We start from the raw sequence: 22,238 nt of genomic DNA, 5'->3' as shown, positions 1-22,238 counted from the left end.
AGCTGCCACTATACGGACCGTTGTTGGCAAGGTGACGGCTCCGCTCTTACGTTTGCCATAGAATTCCGAATTGCAGCCCTGCAAATGCATCTTATTCATCAAACAATGATGCGAAGGAACCGGTGAATAGCATCATGTTTGACGTCAGTCCAGTCCCTGGAAGAGGCTTTGATAAGGGGGGGCAGAGGAAGAGGAGTCAGGAGCTGCAAGAAAAACCTGTAGGTCAAGAAGAGCCAGCCGGAGGGGGGAGGGGCTGTTCAAGGATGCCCCAAAGGGGGGAGGCCGAGCATGGCTGCTGCTTGGGGAGGGCGGGGGGCCTGCAGAAACGACTCTTGGATTATTTTTCTTCCATCACAGCGAAGCTTTGGGAGGCGTTTGTGAACTCTGGGGGCTGCTTGCCCTTCTAAGGGCCTGCCTGCTATTGCCTGCCTGCCTGCCCAACAAACCTTGTATGTGGCATTCTCACACCCAGATCGATGTGTGTGTGTGTGCACACAATTCTAGGCTTGGTTCCATAAAGGCTAGGTTAAAAGTTGTGTGTGTGTAGGCAATCTGAAGGTTGCTGGTGTGCAGGTGATACGGCTGTATAAATGAAAGGCAGGCTGACCGCTTCCCCCCCCAACCCCCCAACCCCACCCCCCTGTCCCTTCTTCCCCCTCCTGCCCAGTGCCAGGACTTCTGTCCTTTGGGCCCCCAGAAGAGGCCCAGGAATGCAGAAGCCGCTGGGGGGGGGGGGCTTTCTGGCCTTTGCTCCAGAGGCCCCTGCTGCCTTCCCAGGAAGGACGGGGTTCCCCCACGGCTGAGAGGAAGGCAGCCTTCCAACAGAAAGAGCAGCCCGCCCTCCTTCCTTCGCCTGGCCTGAGCCCCCAGCCCAGAAAGCTAGGAGAGGGTGAAAGAGCCCCCTTGAGGTCCCCCTCCCCACCCCGCAGCCCTAGAGAGCCCCTCCCCCCAGGCCAGTTTGTGCTGAAGGGAAGTCTACAGAGGTGCCCCACCCAATATGCCCTCCCCCTCCAGAGATCTGGGTGAAACGGAATGCCTGGAGGAGGGGAAGCGGAGGGGGGCATTGCCTGGGCTGGCTGCAGATGGCAGGCCTGGCTTGGCTGCTGCCTTTGCATCCAGGGACCAAGTGGCAGGAGGGCAGCTCTGGTGTCCTTTGAGAGCCCCCCCGTGCAGGCCAGAGAGCTGGGACTGCTGGGCCTCAGAGGCACCCCCCCTCCGAGCCAGAGCCCCCTCCTGCAGCCCCCTTGACTGTCAGCCGCTGCAGGGTTGGGGAGGCCTGACTGAAGGCCGCTAATTATTCACCCGGCCGAATTGCCGGCTCCTTGGGGAGGAGGAAGGCAGGGAGAAAACCAACAGAGGGGATGGCAGCGCAGCGGCTCCAGAGCTCCCCGGAATACCAATGACAGGATAAAGTGATTGGATAAATCTTAGTGCCGCAAATGAACTGTGCAGTCACTTACTTCTGTCCGGCTGTTATTAGCCCACGTGAGAAATGGCTTCCATCTCAGCTCGGCTCACCTGGCCCTGCCCTCCGCCGGCAGCCCTGCCCACCCCAGGGAAGCGAAGAGGAGGGGGAGAGCGGCAGGTCTTGCTGCTGGCAGGGTCCCTACACCGCCTGTCCCTCGGACCTGGGCCTGCTTTCCAGGCCAGGTGAGCCTCAGCTGCTGGTGGAGGGAAGCTCCGAGGTGGCTGCTGCGTCCAGGAAATGCCAGGGAGGAGGACCCTTCTCCTTCTTTGGGGGTCTCTCTGCAGAGCCCAGGCATCCCACGCGATGGCTGTGGGCTGAAGCCAGACCTCAAACTAGATCAGCTTTGCTCCCCTCCCTGGAGACCACCTCAGGCCAAAATGGCAGCATGGAAGGCTCCCGCAGAGGCCCCCTGTCCAGCAGTGCCTCTCAAGGGTCTGGCTAGAACAAGTGGGGCCACCCCCACCCCCCCACGGAGGAAGCCTTGGGGGCACCTCGGGGCTGCAGAAGGGACCACCATTAGGAGGGGGGTCCCAGCATGCTTGGTAGCCTGAAGCTCTTACAAAGGAGCCCCAAACGTGCTTCCTCAGCCAGGGGGTGGATTTGGAGGGGGGGGAGTTTCTTGGAGGATTCTCTCTGTTCTTGGTACTTTAGCCATGTTGGTTTATCAGCATTCAAGACTGATGATCATCCATCCAGAGTCAGCCTTGTGATTTATGAGCCTTCCCCACCTGGGATGAAGTGGGCATCTTTCAGGGGCTGCCTCCACCCCGTAATTTCTGCAGCCGGAAACGGAAGGAAGAGGCCACCGAGAAGAGAGGAGCAACAGGGGAGGGCGGCTGATGGCCAGGAAAGAGAGCGGCCCTTCCTGGGTGTCCCAGATGCTCCCATGCCAGCCCAGCTTCTCTCAGATAACAGATAACCAGTGTCGGAAGGGACCTTGTAGGTCATCTAGTCCAACCCCCCACCCAAGTGGGAGACCCTATACCATATCTGACCCATGACAGTCCAGTCTCTTCTTGAAAGCCTCCAGGGATGAAGCTCCCACAACTTCCGAGGGCAACTTCTGTTCCATTGGTCGATTGCTCTCACTGCCACGGACTCAGCAGCCTTCAATCATTAGCCCCCCCCCCCCATTATTGGCTCCTTTTCCTAATGGGGGGGCTCCTTTTAGGAAGAAAGCCCCACCCCATGAAGAGTGGCTGTGTCTTCCTCTGGGACTCTCTGACTGGGCCTGGGGTCCTTCACCTCTGCCTCTCCCCCCTCCCCAGAAGGCGTGGGGGATCCGCCTGCTCCGTCGCCCGGAGGGGCTTCCGAGGGGAGAGGCTGGAGCAACCGGCTGACGCCAAGCAGGGGCGGTGCGACCTGCAGCTCCCGGGGGAGGCTCCGGGCAGCCTCAGCTGACCTCACACGGGTCTGTTGTGAAATGCTGGGTTGTAAATAGCAGGGCCAGGGAAAGGTTACGGAAGAAGAGAGCGACCGTGGCGGCGGCTTCGGGGTTTCAGACCTGGAGGGGAAGGAGAGAGTGGGGGTGCCAAACTCCTCAGGGCAGCCTCGCGGGGGGGCAAAGGGGGAAGAGGGCAGGAGTGCCTCTGCAGCGCTTGTGTGGCCCCACTAGACAAAGCAGATGGCGGTTCGTGCCTGGCCCTGAGGTCTGGGGGAGATTTCCAGGCCCCGCAGAAGGCGTGGATTTTGCTAGGGCAGATCTTTTGGGGACAGATCTTTTGCAGCTCCCCCTCCCCCCAGTCTGGCCCAAGGCTGCCCTTTGCCTTCTGAGCCTCTGGCTCTGGCTGGCCCAGCGGTGGAGGGAGGGGCTGTGTTCTGGACAGCACAGGCTGGGTGTTACGGGACGCTGCCCTGCTGGCTGCCCTCACTTGGGGCAGGGGCTTCCTGGGCCACCAAAAGGCCTTCCAAGCTGTAGCTCAAGAGAGGCCCTGCAGAGCTGCCCCTCCTCTTCCTCCTCCCCCCCCTCCTCCTCTTCCACATTCCAATCAAAGGCAGGGAAGACAAGGCTACCCAGGAAACCTTTGGAGATGGGCACCCTGGCAGGAGCCGCTCAACACTCACTGGCAAGGCCCTCGGCTTCTGTGCCCAGGCCGGCAGGTGTGGTCAGCCTCCATGGCCAGGAAGGAGGAAACACAAAGAAGGCAAACACACACACACACACACACACACACAACACCTCTGCTGGGCGTCAGGTGGACTTGGGAAGGGGCTGCCCATCGAACCAGCGGCCAGGGGGAGTCCGACTCAGGAAGGAAGTCCCCAGGCCCAGAGGGTTGCCCCCCAGACGCAGAAGGAAGCGGGCGAGGCGATCACCCTGAGAACCCCTGGGGGACTGGAGGGTCCCCAAAGGCCGGGCAGAGCAAACAGGGCCCCTTCTTTCTGAGGAGGAATGAGGGGGATTCCCACTCCCCATTGGGGCTGCCACAGCCTGGGTCCACCCCTCCCCAATTGCCTTAGGAGTCCAGAAACCAGCAACTGAGGAGGAGTGGGGGGAGGAGCCTTCCTTTGACCCCCAGAGAGGCCAGAATGCTCTGGGGCAGCTGCAGAGGGCTAGCTGGGCCTGGGCAGGCAGGGCGGGGCTCCAGGAGACACCCCCCATCCAGTGGAGCCTCTTCTGAAGGCCACTGGCCTTGGGGATGAGTGGTCAGGCTGCCAGCATTGTCACCCTCCACCACACAACCGCCCGGCTGCTCCAGTGACCCCCCATTTCCCAGCATCAGCCCCCTCCTCAGTTATCCTGCTGAGTGCCTGCCTTGCCTCTTTCTTCCTGGCTTATGGGCTTTCTTCTGTTTACCCCTAAATGATTGCTGGGGCACAAAAGGCTTTTACGAAGAGTTACTAACTGGATGGCCCCCTTATCAGCGGGGGGCAGCAATGTTGACTGCTGGGGATATGTGTCATTGGCCAATCACCGCAGCCACAACCCCAGCCTTTCGGAGGGAGGGATGAGCAGAGCTGGCTGGGGGGGGCCTGGCCCTCCTGGGAAGGGGGGGCTGGTGGATGCCGGTCTTCTGGGCAGGGGAGGGAAGCCCAAGAGGAGCAGGATGCCCAGAGGCAGCAGCCGGGCTTCCCCCGGGACACCCCGCAGGCCAGCAGGGGATCCTGTGCTGGGATCCTGGGGTGCCCCGTGCGGGCCTTTGCCCTCCTGGACTGGTGCTCCCAGCCGATGCTGGTGCCCTTTCCCTCTGCCTGCAGAGAAGGCCGATCCCTGGGGGCGTGGATGAGCGAGCGGGCAGGTGGACCCTGGCAGAAAAGGTCCAGGGTGAGGGCAGGCTGCTTGCTTGGGGTGGCTGGGAACAAGCAGATCCCTGCCTTCCCAACGCCTCCTGAGCCCCACGGAGCTCTTCTTCTGGCCCAAGTCCAGCCGGGTGGGGGGACCAGGGTGCTGGTTGAGCAGGGGGAGCCTGGATGGTGGGGCCCCAAAGAAGGGCTGGGCCCCTGGGCATCCAGCTCCCCGTCGGGGCTTCCTTGGGGGCCTCATTTGAGCAGCCTGCCAGGGTCCCCCAGGAAGCTGTTCAACCCTGGGGCGTTTCCTGGTGCCTCCCCCTCCCAAGACCAGCCTTGCTTGACTGTTGCAGAGCGGGGGAGGGTTCCATCACAACCAGGTGGGGGGGCAGCAGCTGCTGGAGAAGAAGCAGGGAAGAGCCGCTCTGGCGCTCTTCTTTCAGCCCTGCCCACCTCATTGCGAGAAAAGCAGGCGGAGGATTCAGTTCCTCTCTGCAATTTAGGAGGGGGCACGACTGGCCTGGCTAAAGGAATAACCCCATTGCCCCGCGGAGGGCAGCTCTTCCTGCTTGATGCCCAGAGAGTCCCTGGAGGACCAGCCTGAGCTGAGGGGAGGTGGCTCCAGCAGATGCCAGCAGCCCTGCCTGCAAAACTGGAAAAACATTGGACAGTGGAGGGCACCCTTGCACCAGGCAGGAGAGGCTCCTGCTGCAGCTCCCGCCAGCCCCTGCCCCTCCTCAACAGGAAGGCAGGGAGCTCTGGGAGAGAGAGGGAGGGAGGGAGGGAGGGAGGGAGGGGTGCACTCTTTCACTCCCCCAGGGCTCCTGGCCAGGGAACGGACCCTTTGTGGGGGGCAAGAGCCCTTCCTGCGCAGGCTGTCACTCTGCAGGGTTGCCTGGGCAGCAGAAATCTCCCCAAAGGAACCCCTCTGCCAGACTGGCCAGTCCTGAGGGACCCCCGTGAGGCACCAGGGCTGCCTTTGCCCCCGCCCTCCTCGTGCCCCACAGCAGCCTAGCCCGGATGGGGTCCGGCACCGCTGGGGCCCATTTCCAAGTAAGGCTGGCCCTGGCACATCCGCCACAGCCCCCCTGTGCACAGGGGCCTTGCTTGGGGGGGCCTCTGGCCCATGGGGGTCTTCTCCACCCCCCACAGGAAACGACACAAGGCAGCAGGTTGCCCTGCGGGGAGAACCCGGCTGCACCCTGCAGTCAAGTTGGGCTGCGGGGGGGATCTGGCCAGTCCCCGGGGGCCCCTCTGCTGAGACCTGGGCAGCCCCAGCCCCCCTCCCCTCCTCCTGGTCTCTCCTGGGCCAGGCGGCTCCCCCTCCCCCCCTCGGCCTCAATTAAGAGGCTCTTTCTCCGGTTCCGCCTGCAGGAGCCGAGGGAGCTAATCTTGCCGGCTTTGGGGTTGAAAAGCAATTTAATTTCTCTCTGCATTTTGGCCCACGAGACTCTTCCTCCTAAATCCACACAGAGGCAACTTCCCAACTCCAGACCGAGCGCATCAGCCAAGTCCATGGGGGCAGCAGGTGCCAAGGCTGCTCCTCTCACCAGCCTCCCCCCCCACCAGGGTCCTATGGCCTCTGGGGCCCGGCGTCTCCCCCCCCCACCCTGGGCGCCACAAGAGAAGGGAGAGCAGCCCTCCTGGTCTGTGGTGAGACCCCCTTCACAGGGGATGGATGCTAACTAGGTCGGGAGAAACCTCAGGGCTTCAGCCACACACAGTGTCAAGCTCCATTCATTTCAACCTTGGCTAATTGGGGGGGGGGGGCGCAGATTGTGCAAGACCAGGAAGGGGTCACTTCATTTCTGAAGTTGAGCTTGTCCAGCCCAGGTGGGCAACGATTCCTCCTGCCAGGACGACACACACACACCCCACCCCAGTTGGGAGTGGAGGAGGAGCAGGCCAAGAGCCGAGAGGAGGCGGAAGGTGCGAATCCTGCCATGGCATCAGCCCCTCCGATGTGGCCAAGCCTGTCCAGGCAGGGTATTGGCACAAGTGGGGTGGGCACAAAGGCATGTGAGGATGGTGGGTTCACCAAAGACGCACGTGGCCCTGCGTCGCCCCAGCTTCCCTGGGTCCCGGGGGGCTCTGGGCCACACAGGAAAGAGAGCGTGGTTCCTGAGCTGGTGTGGGGAAAGGCCCCCAGGACGCCCCATGCTCCTCTGCCCCCATTCCAAGGGAGCCCCTCCCCCCACCGTGGTCCCTGGAAGGGAGGAGAGCTGAGCCCAGTCAGAGGCTGCTGGGTTCACTGGCCCCCTGGCAGTTGCTCTGGGGCTCCTGGGAGATAAATGTGGGGTTTGGGGCAGTCCAGTTTGGGCTGCTTCTCCTTCCCCCTTCCAGGTGTTTCTGCTAAAGGGAAGATCCAGCTGTTGGGTCCAGTGGGAGCCTCCCGCTGCCATTCAGAGACCCCCGGGGGGGAGTCCGGAGAGGAAGGCATGGCAGCCCTAAGCCCACTTGGCTTTTTGGGCTGGCTCCCACTCCTGGCTCGCCCTGGCTTCCTTGGCCCTCCTGTGGCTCCAGGGAGGAGGCCAGCCTGCGGGAGCAACGGCAGCCCCACTCCAGAAACCCGGGAGGCGGCGGCTGCCCGACTCCCCCGAAAATAGCAACGCGAAAATTTCCAAAGCTCAGGGACCGGTGTCCCCCCCGCCCCCCACTGCGCTGGAGGTACTGGCCAAGCTGCAGGGCCGCCCTCGGAGATTGTCCTGGGCCGCCAGGCGAGCGTGCAGGGAAGGCGGCGGCGGCGGCGGCGGCGGCGGCGGCAGCACAGATTTACGACGCCGGCGCTGCCTCCCCGCTCCGATCCGGGGCCATCCGTCTTGCTGGCGCTGAAGATGGAATTAAATTAGAGTAAAATAAATCTGCGCGGATGATGGAGAGCGTGTCTGCGGCGGGCGGGAGGCAGGGCCGTTGACAGCTCGACTCGGGCCGCGCTAAGCGAGCTCTGGCTGGGGCAGCGACCGGAGAGGACCCCCATCCCCCCCGGGCAGCCGCACATCGGAAGCTGCGGTTGCTCCGAGGCTCGACCCCGGCGGGAAGGGGGAGCCCAGCCCGGGGCTCTCAGACTCCAGCCCGAGACCTTCCCCCAGGAGGTGGGCCGGCTGGATAGGGTCACCCAGACCGCCAGGCCCGAGTTTACGCGAAAAGCCAAGCCGGCGCATCCCGAGAACGCGAAGCAGCCGGTCCGGGCTCCCCGCCAGCGGGACGAAGGCAGCCCCAGCGGGCGGCGGGGAGCGGCGGCCCAGCCTGCAGCTCCTTGGCCCCCGCCCAAGCCGCTTCCAGGAAGCCGTTCTCGCCACCGGCCCGAGGGACGGCCCAGCCGCCCGCCAGAGGCCAACAGCCATCGATTCGGCTCTTAAGCTGATTACTGCGGGCGGCGCTTGCTAAGGGGAGCGGCCTGTCACCGAGGCGCTGGCCGCTGCCCTGCCGGACCGGAGAGGCCGCGGAGGAAAGCCGGCCCCGGGCAACTGCGGGAGGGGCCGGCGCGGCTGCTCCCAGGCCATCGGCGGGAGAGAAGGGGCTTCGGCCGGCCGGCGGCAGGCCGTCTTCCCTGGGCCCAGGGGGCGCCCCTTCTGCTCTGCCGCATCGGGAAGGGAGGGCGCCCGCCCGGCCTTACCACTCCAGAGGCCACCCTCGGGAAGGGGCCCCACGGCCACGGAGTCCACAGCTGGGCAGGGAGCTGAACCTTCCGGCTTTCTTTTCCGAAGCTTCAAGCCTTCACCCGGCTACTGCCTTGACCGGCTCCTCCATGTGCGGATATCTGAGATCCTAGCCAGGCCTTCCGCCCCCCCGCTCTGCTCTCGGGGCTCCCGCGGGAATTTGCCTCGCTCGCTCGCCCGTTTCATTCTCTTTGCAACCGTTTGAGCCGCCCACCTCCCTAAACCCGAGAAGCAACGAGGTCCGCCCAGCCTGCCTCTGTCCCGTCTCCCACCCGCCGGCTCCGGAGGGCCGCCCTTTAGCAGAGGAATCCTCTGAAGCCCTGGGGGGCGAGGGGGGGCGTCCCTTCCCAGCCACTAATCTGGCCTTTGACCCTGGTGTGGGGGACGCCGGCTGGGCGTTGGGAGATCTGTCTGTCTGTTCTGGAAATAGGAAGTTTCGGCGTTTTATCTGTGCTCAACCGAGCGGAAACCGAATTTCGCTTCTCCTTCTGCCGTGCTCAGCAATGCCCGTAAAAGGAGCCCCTGCGAGCTGCCGAGCAACTGGACGCTGCCGGGGCGGAGGCCGCAACCAGGCCAGGAATAGGCGGGTGGGGGGGACTGGCCCAGGGGGTTCCTTGAGGGTTTGGGTCTCCTGAACCTGTGGGGAGCCCCTCCTCCCTTTCTAAGTGGCCGGGGATGAAGCCAGCGACCCCGGCGGGGACCACAGAGGCCCGGGGCCAAAAGCGCCGGCGGTCGAAGCCTTCGCGGTTCCCGAATTCCTGACCACGAAGGGAGCTCCGCCACTCGCCTGCCCGTCCGCCTCTCAGCCACGGTGGGAAGCTGACCGGCCTCTCCGGTCGCGGCCCTTGGCAAGGCCGCCTCCGACGAAGGATCCCGGCTGGAAAGCCCCGAGCCTCGCCGCCGCGCCCCCCGACCTGGCAGGAGGGCCCGGGTCGCCGGGGGCGCGTCAAGGGCTGTCCCAGGAGGGGGCCAAGCAAGGGAGCCGGGGAGGGAGGGGCGCCCGCCTGCTGGGAAAGCGCCGGATCGCGGAAGGGGAGAAACGGGCAATCATCGGCGAGTGGCGCGGAGCTGCGCCTGAAGAGGCCCTGATTGGAAAAGAGAGGCGAAGCAGATCCGGGGCTAAACGCCGAATCCCCCTGATTAGAAGGCAGGAGGGGAGAAGACCCCCGCCCTTCGTGGAGTAGGAGCAGCGGCGCAAGCGTGGGGAAGAAGGAACCTTGGCCGGGGGCAGCAGGGACCCACCGCGGCAGGGCCTTCCGGGGAGGCAAAGCCCCCCGCTAATCAGGATCAGGCTGCAGAGAATCCAGCAAGCCCCTCCCTCCAGCCTCCCCTTGCCTCCTCCTGGACTCTTACGCCCTTCAGAGTTATCCGGTCCGTTGAACGGAGGGGGGGAGTTTTGCTGGCTCTACTGGAGCCTCTGCGGTTTGGGGGGGGGGAGAGAACCTCCGTCTGTGCCGGAGTCGAGGAGGCCCGGCAATTGGGGTCTCCCCAAACAGGTGCGTTGGCTGAGGAGCACCTGGATCCCCCATTCTGGCAGCGGCTCCTGCCTGGGTGTGGAAGGCAGATGGCGGCGCCGATGCTGGGCTCTTCCCCGCCATCTGTTTGATTTAATTGACTTACTGCAGAAGTTTCTCTCTCTCCCTTTAAATTAAACCAGTTGCAAGGATAAATTTGTTAATTAAAAGGTCTTTTGATTAGATAGACAAATATTTACCAGTTATGAATGACCCCAACCATTCTTCCCTCTTTCTGCAAACTCGACACTCAGCAGATCCCAGCAATTATGTGGCCACTGAGGCTTCTTCCTCTCTGGAAGGTGGGCAGGGGGCTTGTGCAGCTGCGGGGGCGGGGGCAGAGCCCACCTGTGCCAAGTCAGCGCTTGCTACCCAGGCAAAGCCTCACTGGGTGTTGCACCGGTGGTTGATCTGTGCCCACAGGGATGCCAGGCCCAGCGTCTCCCTCCCTGCTCAGCTGGGCTGGGTCTCCTCCTGCCTTCCAGGAAGGTGGGCGGCTGTGCAGGAATGGCACCTGGCCTTGTTGCCCAAAGGAGGGGCCACTCTACATTAACCCCCCAGGTATGGAGAGTCTGCCCGGGGGTCCCGTGGTGCATCTCAGGGAGTCTGGGTGGTGGACAGAAAGAAAAGCGCCCCAGCTCAGCCCTCAGAAATACAGAGTTGGGAGGAACCCTGGAGGTCTTCTAGTCCAACCCCCCCCCTGCTCAAGCAGGACAGCCGGTAGCATTTCAGACAAACGGCTGCTATTGAAATCGGCTGCTCAACTCAGTGTGGGCCTGACTGGCATCCAGGGAAGCGGCTGTTCAGGGGCCTTTAGCCTCTTCTGAGCTGCTGCTCACCTCCCCCACCCCCCACCCAATCTGCTTTTCTCCCTCCAAACTTGTCATCAGGAGCAAAGCCGCCATTCATCAAATGGGCCCTGACTTGGCAGCCCAGCCACACACACACACACACACACACACACACACACACACACACACCGGACCCCTTCAGTGCTCGGTGGCGATCCATTGCTGTGGAAGTGAAGCAGGAGGCCGCCCCCATTGGTTTGGCCGGCCAGACGGCTGGCTTTCCAGGGAGCTCAGCTCTCTCCAGCCTCTTGGCACCTCGCAGGCGGGGCCTTCCTGCCCCCGGAACCCTTCTGAGGAGAGGAGCCTGCCAGGTAGAGGGACTGTGGATTCAGGTCATTCCCCCCCCCCCTCAAAAAAGAAGGGGCCCCTGCCAGGAGCACGCCAGCTTCAGTTCTGCTTTGCAAGAGTTGACGGGAGAGAATAACCCTGTGATGGCAAAGCTATGGCATGCGTGGCACAGGTGGTACACACAGCCGTTGGTGCAGCACACGAGCCCCAGCATGCCCAGCGCGCCTCCCAGCTGGTTTTCGGCTTGTTGGAGGCCTTTTTCGGCCTCTCAGTGGCTCAAAGGAAGCCTCTGCAACCTTTGGAGGCCGAAAAACAGGCCCGTTTCGTCACTTCTGGTACTTGGAGGCCAAAGGCCCATTTTTCCGTCTCCAAAGGCTGCAGAGGCTTCCCTGGAGCCTTTGGGAGGCTGAAAAAGGCCCCCCGTTGGGTCGAAAATCAGCTGGGAGGCGCAGGCGCGTGCGCAGTGCAGGTAAGGCGGTGGCGGGAGGGTATTGCGCAAGCACGTGCAGGGGGGCTCATTGCATTGTGGGTGCCGGCACACCCCGCTTTTGGCACCCCACAACAAAAAGGTTTGCCATCATTGGAATAACCTGCCCAGGTGGCAGGTAGGTGATGAATCCAAAGAATCTTTGCTCTCAGCTCCATCTTCCCCACCCAGCCTGCCACCCGCCTCCACGGCTCCTTCCCTCTCCCCCAAGTGTTCAAAGGGGACCCCTGAAGGCCCCTTTGGCCAAGCCACCCCCCAAAGGGCAGCTTCAGCGGGGGGGGGGGTTTCCAGGGGATGAGGAGGCAACCACCCGAGGGGGGAAGGAGGGGCAGCCCAACCTCTTCTCGGGCCCCAGGAGAGTCCACCCCACCACCCCTCTGGGCCCCTTGGTTTCACCCAGTCCTCTTACAACACCCCACGGCCAAGAGGGACAGTCTGCATGTGTGTGTGTGTGTGTGTGTGTGTTTAGGGCGTGCAGGCTTTGTGGCTTCAGAGTCAGGAAGCTCTTTTCTCGCCCCCTCCCCCAATTCCTTTTTCCTTGCTTTAGGAGAGCCCAAGGCGAAGCCCTCCGCAGCTGGGCGGGGCTCCTGTCCATTTGTCCTAATAAAGAGATTGTCTGACTTAAACGTCTCCAGTGCAGTTCCTGCTGCCAAGAACATGCTTGGCCATTTCAGCTTTCCCCGACTGTGGCATTGCCAACTGGGTGCCAGGGGTGCCTTTGCGTCCGTGCCCCTCCCCCTTCATTGGCACCTTGGTGGGTCTCTGCCTCGTTTCAAAAGGATTAAAAAGCCAGAACCTTCCTTCCCTTTCAGCCGCAGCCCCTCCCAAAGCAAAAGGGGGGGAGCTTTCCTGCCAGCCTGCTCCGTGGTCCCTGCTATTGACAAGGAGGCTGCACGCTGGAACCGCACCCACCTGTCCCCCCCCCAGAGGCAAAGGTAGCTGGGCAACGGAGGAGGAGCCTGATTGGTCGGCCGTGCCTGATGCTGGCGGGCGCCTGCTTCCTCCCGCCTTCCCCGAGGGCAGCAGGGGCATCATAAAGGCGGCCTCTAATTATGCGCCTGGTGCCAGCGGGGCTGTTTTGTAGCTGAGCTGCCGGAATGGTTCCATTTCTTTCTATTGCACCTACCTTTGCCCCAGTAAATGCCAATTGATACCACTTTTGACACTTCCCCCAGATGTTTATCATCTCCTCCGTCTGCAATTCATGGCATTTTGTAAGCCTTTTCCATCCCTCCCCCTCAACGTTACGGTGTCTGAATGGCTTCATCAATAAAACAAACGGAGTTCTTTTCAATCATAGCAACGTCTGTCTGAATTTTAAAATCCCATAAAATTTTTGCTCTGTCATTTGCAGTGACCTTATCTGGGATTTCATGTTTCCAGTAATTCTTCTTGACTGTGAATCCATACTTTCCCCATAAGTGCCAATCTAATCGCTTCTCAGCTCAATCATGCTGCCTTCTGCTGCCGGTCTGCGACTTCCCTGCGCCCAGTTTAGTCTTTTGTTGCCGTTGTGGCTCCTGTGTGTGTGTGTGTGTCTTTGAGTCAGCCTGAGTCCTCCTGGCCTCTGTCTGGAGCAGTCCCTGCCTTTTCCTGGCCCAGATTCCCAAATGCTCGGCTATGGCTGTTGCAACCAAGACCCCCTGCCTTGTTCCCCAGCATTCGGGGCTTCTCAAGGGAGCCGGGTCTTTGTTATGGGGGACCTTCGAGTCCCTGTTGACTCTGGGAGACCCCCTGGACAAGGCCCTGCAGTTTGCACGGGAAGGCTGGCCATGCCTCCTTCCTTGGGCGGAGAGGGAAGGTCAGGCTCCAGGGTCATCCAGCCAGCGCTGCACCCGTGATGGGACCAGCATTCACCCTCTCCCCTTCCTAAACTGGCTGCCTTGTTGTTACAGCAATGGCTCCTCCTCCTCTTATTCTGAGAGGCAACCACCAAATTCTTTCCTGGTTGTGCTTGTATTGTCCACCCATTTTGTGGTGGTTCTTGGAATTCCCAGCTGTCCAAAAAGCTTGAGGTTCCGGCCATAGAATTCAGGAATTGTAGAGTTGGAAGGAGCAGTTTGTCCCTTTGAAGTGTGCAGAAAGGAAGCCTCCTTGAGTGGTGGTGTCCAGCCAAAGCCCCCCGAGACGGAGAACCCACTGCTCTTCTACCCAGGTTCAGATCTGACTGGCAGGAGCCTTCTAGGGAACACCTGGGCAATTTATTTATTTATTTATTTATTTATTTATTTATTTATTTGATTTGCCAATTGTTTACAAGATAATAAGTATAAATGTATACATAGTTGTGAATACATGAAATGGGTACATATAAGAAAAATAAAAGAATAGGAGAAACAATAGGACAGGGACGGTAGGCACGTTGGTGCGCTTATGCACGCCCCCTACAGGCCTCTTAGGAAAGGGTGAGGTCAATAGTAGACAGTCTAAGGTTAAAGTTTTTGGGGTTTGGGAAGAAACTACAGAGTCGGGTAGAGTATTCCAGACATTGACCACTCTATTGCTGAAGTCGTATTTCCTGCAATCAAGTTTGGTGCGGTTTACTTTGAGTTTGTATCTATTGTGTGCTCTTGTGTTGTTATGGTTGAAGCTGAAGTATTCATTGACAGGTAGGACATTGCAATGTATGATTTTATATACCATGCTTAAGTCAGACCGAAGGCAGCGTAATTCAAGGTTTTCAAGTTCTAGAATTTCAAGTCTGGTGGCATAAGGTATTCTACAACGAGTAGAGGAGTGGAGAACTCTTCTTGTGAAATATTTCTGGACTTTCTCAATTGTGCTAATATCAGATACGTAATGAGGGTTCCAGACTGATGAACTGTATTCGAGTATTGGTCTAGCAAATGTTTTGTATGCTCTGGTTAGTAGTGTGATATTACCAGAGAAAAAGCTACGAGGATTAGGTTAACAACTCTTAATGCCTTTTTGGCTATGTAGTTGCAGTGGGCTCTAGCACTTAGATCATTAGAGGTGAGTATTCCAAGGTCCTTTACAGAGCTTGAGTCATCAATAAGATCTTGACTATTCAGCTTGTATTTTATTTTCTGATTTTTTTGCCAATATGTAAGACAGAGCATTTATTTGTTGAGATTTGAAGTTGCCATTTGTTTGACCATTCAGATACATAGTCAAGATCTTTTTGTAGGGTAGCAGTATTGTCTGTGGTGTTGAATAGCTTTACATCATCAGCGAAGAGAACGCAGTTGCTCTTAATATGATCACAGAGGTAATTTATGTAGAGTATGAAGAGAGTTGGTCCTAGAACACTGCCTTGGGGGACACCACTATTGACAGGTACTGGATTTGATAGGACGCTCCGATTTTGACCATTTGTTGTCTGTTTGACAGGAATGCTTCCATTCCAGCCCTCGCCCCTTATTTCTGGTCTCTTTGCAGTCAAGGCTGGAGCTGGTGAGCTTGTTCCCCAGGCCAGTGCATGCCAGTGGCCAGCTTCCTTTCTCAGAGGGCTGCCCCCAGGTACTGGCAGGGCCAAGGGGAGAGAACTGGCAAAAGGCACAGAATCCTAAAGCTGAAGCCTTGGGAAGAGCCACTAGGACACCGGATCCAGGGCTCTGCCCTCTGCAGGGAAGCATTGAAGTGACTTCTTCCCACTTAAGAAGAGACAGAGCCCCCACCCCCTCCCTGGAGGGACCAGGGCACCGTTGGCAGATCTTCTCTGGAGCTTTTTTCCCTTCACGTTAGGATGAACTCTTATTTCTGGTCCTGCTTTCCATGGCCCCCGAGAACAGTTCTTGATGGTCTTCCCGGTGGCCTCCCTTTCTAGACCCGGGCACAACTTTGGGGGCACAGACTGAACTTCCGATGCTCCTTTCAGATGGTCCTCAGTGGGCAATCAGTCCCTGTATCTGTTTGTCGTCCTCCCCAGCACCTTCTCCGACGGGTCAAGAGGCTGCTGGAAACGGGAAGCCCTGAACTGTGCCCACCACTCCAGGTGTGGCCTGACCGTGCTGAGTGGAGGCACCCTGGACTTCCTGCGTCTTTCGTACGAAGCTTCTCCTAATGTAGCCAAGAGTTGCAGCAACCCTCGTCCTGACCGCCTGACACCACGGACTTGTGTTCATTGCTAATGCCACTCTACAAAGCCTTAGTAAGACCACACCGAGAATACTGCATCCAGTTTTGGTCACCACATTATAAAAAAGACGTTGAGACTCTGGAAAGAGTGCAGAGAAGAGCAACCAGGATGATTAGGGGATGGAGGCTCAAACATAGGATGAACGGTTGCAGGAACTGGGCCTGGCTAGTCTAGGGAAGGGAAGGACCAGGGGAGACAGGAGAGCAGCCTTCCAGTATTTGAGGAGCTGCCTCAGAGGGGGTGTGAAGCTATTCTCCAAGGCACCTTTGAAGGCCAGACAAGGAATAATGGATGGAAACTGATCCAAGGAGAGATTCAACCTGGAAATAAGGAGAAACTTTCGGACGGGAGAGCAATCCACCCATGGAACAGAAGTTGCCTTCGGAGGTTGTGGGAGCTTCATCCCTGGAGGCTTCCAAGAAGAGGCTGGACTGCCATCTCTGTCAGAAATGGAGTAGGGTCTCCTGCCTGGTGGGGAGGGGGTTGGGCTAGATGATCTCCAAGGTCCCTTGCAACTCTGTTAATCTCTAAGGCTGAGGCCCAGTTTAGGGAGCCCAGCCTCCCTGGATCCCCTCCTGCAGGGAAGGTGGAGGCCAACCCTCCAGCCTCCTCCGAGGTCTTTGAGGGGTCCCGGAGAAGGCGCCCTTGGGAGGTGCCTTGGGGAGGGACCTTCAGCACCTGTCACTCTCACCTCAGGGGGCGGCTGAGTGGTATTATGGGATGCCCTAAGGAAGGACTGTCGCCCCCTGCAAGGCCACGCAGAGCTGCCCAAAGGGCAAAGGCTTCTCTCTGCAGAGGCAGCCGGAGTCTCTTCAGGGAAGGTGGAGAGGGGCGGAAGAGGGAAAGCGGGTGGCAAAAGCGGCTCCCTGGGAGGAGGGTAGCAACCGTGGCCGTTGCAGGCGGGATCTGGGAAGGGCCCTCGGAAGCCATGAAGGAGCCAAGCCAGGCGGGGGGTGGGGAGGGGCTAGGAGGGTGGCCCAGTTGCCCTGGGACAAGGCTTGGCCTGAGGCAGGGAAGGGAAGGGATGTCCAGAGACTGAAGGAGGCCAAGGGGGGCACAGAGGAGCCGGAGCCCCCACCCCCAACCGAGGCAGCGGGAGGCAGCAGGGGGTCTTTGGAGGCGCACACGGCATCGTGTCAGCCCGGCAGAGAAGGGAGGCTGGAGTGCCGGAGTGCCGAGGCCCCAGGAGTTCCCTCATTTCTATGACAACCAGCCTGTCTGCAAGGAGAGGCGCGCAAAGCCGCAGGTGCTGCAGGGAAGCTGCACTTCGCCCAAGCAGGCCAGCACATGCCAGGCTGCCTCCCCTCTGCACGTGCCCAGAGCGGCCTGGCTGGGCTGCCGGCAGAGGGAAGCAGGAAGGGCAGCCGGGAGAGGAAAGCGGGGCTCGGGCTGCAGATCTCTGCACCCCGACCCCCGACCCACTCCCTGCCGGCCTTCCCTGAGAGGAAGGGGGCTTGGCTGGGGGACCCGGGGACCCTAGGAAAGGGGCCGATGGAGCAGGCCCTCCCTCCTGCTTGCAGGGCAGAGTGGCCCCGAGAGAATGGGGGTGGCCAGGGGGAGTTCTGGCCTCTCCCACCTGTGCCCAGCTGTCCACTGGCCAAAGAGCAAAGTCAGCAAACAGCCCCCCCACCCCGCATCCTCACAGCTTCTTGGTGAAAGGAGGAAGATGAGTGGATGCAGCCAATGGAGGAGAGAGCGAGAGGATCCTGCTGGGAATCCCTTTGCAGGACCCCGCCCCCAGGAAGCCCCCTCCTTGGAATCCCCGGGGACGGGCCCAAAGGAGGTGATGAGTGCCACGCCCTCCCCCATGCAGGAATGGGGGCAACCTGCAAGGCAGCCCTGCCGGTCGAGCTGGCAGGGGAGAGGGGGCAGGGGGCTCACAGACACCAAAGACCCCACAGTTCCAACCTGAGCTACAAATATTCACTTCCAAGAATGCGGTGGAAGAGGTTCCTGCCGACAATGGAGACGGCAAAGCCCCCTCTTGGCAGGAGGCAGGCGGGACTGGGCGGGGCTCCCTCTTTCCAAAATGCCACCTTTCCAGCTGCAAGAAGCTCAGGGAGAACCTTCGGGGGAGAAGGAGGCGGATTCCATGTCCACAAAGAGTGAGTGGGAGCAGGTGGGCAGATCCACCCTCCTCACTTCGCTCGGCTGCTTCTCTCCTTGGTTACTCACAGGAATTTGCCGCCTCCAATTCAAGCAGCTCTAGGCAAATTACGAAATATTAAAACACCATTAAGTGCAGAATACCTTTATTTACCACCACCCTTACCACCAAGGAGGAGCTTCTCTGCCGAAAAGGCCAGCTTCTCTGCTGTTGCCAGAAATGGGGAGGGGGCAACATGATCTGGGGGCAGCAAGCCTCCCCACTTAGAGCCCCCCAGTCTCCCCTGGGTGGCCAAGCCCAGCTTCCTTCCTGCCAACCTGCACAGGGAGCAGCCAACCCCCCGGGAACCAGGGCCGGAGTCGTGAAGGGCAGGCACAGCCCCCCCGCTCAACTTGCCCATAATGCTCCCTGGGCCAAGCCAGGAGCTCCCCACCTGCTCCAGGGGTGCATTCCCTGCTGCCCCCCAGCGCCATCTTGCCCTTCCCTTTGGGACACAATGAGGAGTTGGGGGCCCAGCGGTTCCCCTGGCAGCTGCAGGCCCTTCTCGGGAGAAGAGGCGTCCAGAGGAAGGGGGAGGTGTGTTTCTTCCACTCAGTCAAGAGGCCTGTGAACTCTGCACGTGCACAGAGGTCGTCGGCCTGCTCCGTGCTGCATGCAAGTGGCAGGGACTGGCAGGGGAGGGTGGCCGGCCGGCGGCACCAGTGAGCTTTTCCCAAAGGGAAGAGAGGCAGGAAGAGGAGGCGACTCGGTGGGCTTCATTCATTCTGAGCAGATCCCCGAGGGGGGGGCAGGCCCCTCCTCTGCTCTCAGGACTTCTGTCACTCAGCCTCTTGAAAGCCGGCCCATCTTGGCCGCATCCATCAAAGCCCATCAATGGAGCGGAGGGGATGAGGCCACGCTGCCCAAAGGGGGGGATATGGCCTCTGGCTTCCTTGTTCCACGGGGGTCTTCTCTTCTGGGGGCCAGCCCCCATGGAGGCTGCAAGCCCCCCGTCCCAGATAGGGGCCCCGGCTGAAAAAGAGCCATTAGGCTCCTTCCACTCTAGAGGGATATATTTTATCTAAATTTGATAAGACAACTTAATTTCTCTCTGTGTCTGTTACTGGCGATAAAACGGGGGCACTTTCATGACCCAGAGTTCTCTGCAAGATTGTCAGGGACTTATTATACAAGGTATAACTGGATTTCTCTCCGCAGATGGCTCGCAGCCATGAGCTGTAACGCAATTCTGCAGCACATTTGGTGGAATGAATGCAAAGCACTTGTAACAGCAACTTAGATAAGAGGGAAGGGAACATGCCCTGGCAGGCTAATTCGGAATCAGGTGCCTGCCGGCTGCAGTGAAGGGCCGACTGCAGAAGGAAGCTGCCCTGCCTTTTGGAGGGGGGACACAAGGATTTAGGGTCTCCTGCAGCCCAAGAGGGGTGGTCCCAGGGGGCTCCCCTCACCGCTCCTCTTCTGCCAGAGCCGGAGGAACAGCGGCTGGCAAAGGGCTTCACAGGCTGACTGGGACGCTGGCAAGCTGGGCCCTCCCAGTGGAGGAAGGATGCCTCCTGGGGGAAGGGGGCACTGCTACTACTGAACCCCTGGTCCGGGCTTGGGCGGCAGATGGGAGATGCAGAGAGAGGGATGCAAGAATGCAGCAGGCTGAGTCTTTGGGGGCTCCTGGAGGGGAATAATATCCCCTCCCCCTTCAACAAGGGGGAGGAAGACGACCTGGGAAATGAGGAAGGGCTGTGGTTAGTCTGCAGAGAAGAGGACTGGGCTGAGGCCAGCCGTCTCCCCATCAGTGGAGGGTTGGCACGCAAGGAGGGAGGGAGGGAGGGGTGGGGTCTCTTTCGACCAGCAGGCCAGGACCAGGAGGCTGGAGGGAGACCTGACCTGGCTCTCGGGAGGAACTCCCAGCTCCAAAGGCCTCCATGGCCGCAGCATCCCTTGCCCCGTGAAGGGGACCTTCCTGTTAGGAATGTGAGTCACCTAACAGCTATTTGGGATGGAAATATATAAACTAGGATAGACATTTTAATACTGTCTCTTTAAGAGCATGCCAAAAAAACTGTAATTGGGTGTGGTTTCTCAAACAGCCATAAGATGGAGCCAGAAACCTGGGTTGTCTTAGTCTTGGTCTCAGAAGAGAGTGAATCTCTGTTTCCTTCTGTTGGAAAGTATTGCCTTCCTCCGTTTTTCCTAATTGACTGATATTGCTGGATTTAATGTAAGTCTGTTACTGAACTGTTTTTTGACACTGGACTTTGATATTTGGATTATCCCTGGATTGAAAACTGACTGATTTACTTGTGAATGGCTTTGGGTTGCTTATTTTGGACTTTGCTTAAACCTTTCTGGAAGTAAAAACCTACATTTACTGTACAGTGTATCTGTGTGCTGTGTGTGTGTATTATTCCAACACTCCTCTCAAATACGTCTCCCTGTATGCGCTCATTCTCCTAACGGGGAATTACCTCAACACTTCCCACCCATGGCGGAGGCTGCCCTGGGCAAGGGATGGCAGGTGGGGGAGAGGAACCTGTTGTTGTCCTGGGAGCAGCCCTAGGTGCCCCTCCCCAAGGTCAGGCAGGGCTGAGAGGGGAGCCTCTGGCATTCCACGCTCCCCTTGGCAACTGGCTTGCTGGCTCCGTGGCCTTGTGGGTGCCCCGTGGTTCCAAGGCAGGGCCCCAGGCCCCATCCTCTCCCCCTCAAACATGGGTGGGGCCCTTAAAACCTGGCAGATAGAACTCTTGTGCATGGGGGGGGAGAGAAGGAGGTGCTTGTTTCGCTAGAGTGAAGTGGCTGGCAACCCTTCCCAAGTGGCCCTTTGCGGGGGGCCTGTCGGGCGCTTTCTAGAATCTCCTGGAACGTGGACAGATTGGCAGACCCCAAGGAGCAGCTGCCATCTGCCATCTGTGTCCCTGATTGGCTCCTCCCTGGGGAGCCCGGCCTTTGGCTGTCATCCCCCCGGGAAGGCCAAGCAAGCAGCCGCTGTGGAAAGCACCTGGGAGAGGCTCCCCAGAACACTTGGGGGAGGGGCTGGAGAACCTCCAGACAAAGGGGCCCAGCTCAGCGGGTGGGGGCTGCTGTCTCTCCTCACCCCCCACCCTTCCCGGCATCTCCCCAGGAGTCTCTTGTGGAGTCTCTTCCAGAGGCTGAGAAAACGGGGCGTGCTAAAAGGGGAGAAGCCCCCCCACCTCAGCCTGAGCGCCCATTGGTCTCTTTCCTTTAAAAAGCCCGAGGGGCTTTGAAACCAGAAGGCCATCCAGTCCAGCCCTGCCCTTCGATGCACCCTGAGGAGAGGCCAGGCGCTCCGTGCCCAAATGAATTTGGCCAGCCCCGATTCAGGTTTCAGCTGACCAGGTGGCCCAAAGCCCCCCCACCCACCCACTCAACACCACTGGGGGGGGCGGGGGGGCTCCAGGGGGGCTGGTCAGCCTCCAGTCAGGGCCAAGCTCCCTCCCCCTGCGCCCTCCCCCCCCCCACGTGCTCCCCGAGGCAGGGATGCCCCTCAGCCCGGCTGCCTTGGCTCTGCTTTTGAGCCGCCCTTGCTTAAAATTCCGAAGAAAGCGGATTCCAAAGTAACTTTCTTATCGGCTGTCAGGGAGGAAATTATGAGCGCTGCGTTATCCAAGGTTAAAAGCGCGGGGAAGGCTGCGCGGGGAGCGACGCCGATAAGATGGAGCGTTTGCTATTCAAATGAACGGGCCTCTTCTGGGTAATAAACGATCGGTGTCAATATGACAAATTAATCCTGCGTTGAGACCCATTTAGAGGCTCCGGGAGGCGGGCGGGGGCACCAGGGCCCAGAGGGAGCTCAGCTGCTGAGGGACGGCTGGCAAGGGGGGGGGGCGAGGAGCCCCCATGGTTGCCCGTTGGGGGTCTGTGCCCACCCGAAGGAAAGGGGCGCCATGCTAGGAAGCCCCCCGCGAGGCGCTGGGAAACAGGGCTGTGCGGCCGTTCCAGGCTCCGTCCCGCCCAGCGGAGGCCTTGAGATGGAGGAAGGCCGGGGGCGGCTGCCCACCTCTCCATCTCCCCGGCATCCTGAAGAGCGCGGCTAGCCTCCGCACCGCCTGCCCTTGGCCCCCGGGCCTCCGCCTGCTTGGGAGGGGGGGCGGCGTCCCGGGGAGCCCATTGCAGAAGGGGGGACTTTCCAGGGTGCAGAATTCTGGTTCCTCCCCAGATGGATCGGCCCATTCAGGAGTCAAACTGCAAGAAGGGGGGGGGGGAGGCGGGAGCTTTTCCCACCGGTTCCTCTTGGGGGTCCCTTTCCTGCCCCTCTCTTGGGGGCTGCTCAGGTGTCTAAGGAGGGAGCGACCCTTTCCCTCGGCCAGAGACCCCAGGCCAGCCCCTCTGCATAGCGCCCCCTTCCCCGGGTTTGGCCGAGGTTACCTGACTCCTAAGACCTTGAACAGAGGCAGCCATCGGTTTCCTTCTCGCGCTCTCTCTCTCTTTGTGTGTGTGTGTGGGTGTGTGTGTGTGTGTGTGAAGGGAGGGGGCGGGGGGGGGGCGCAGAGAGCAAAGGCAAATACAGGTAGTCCTTGACTTG

The sequence above is a fragment of the Notechis scutatus genome, chromosome 3 (assembly GCF_049901735.1).
Source record: "Notechis scutatus isolate UNSWTSFEM ecotype Mainland chromosome 3, rNotScu1.2, whole genome shotgun sequence".
NCBI lineage: Eukaryota > Metazoa > Chordata > Lepidosauria > Squamata > Elapidae > Notechis > Notechis scutatus.
The sequence above is the reverse complement of the archived record's forward strand: the minus strand, read 5'-3'. Positions refer to the sequence as shown.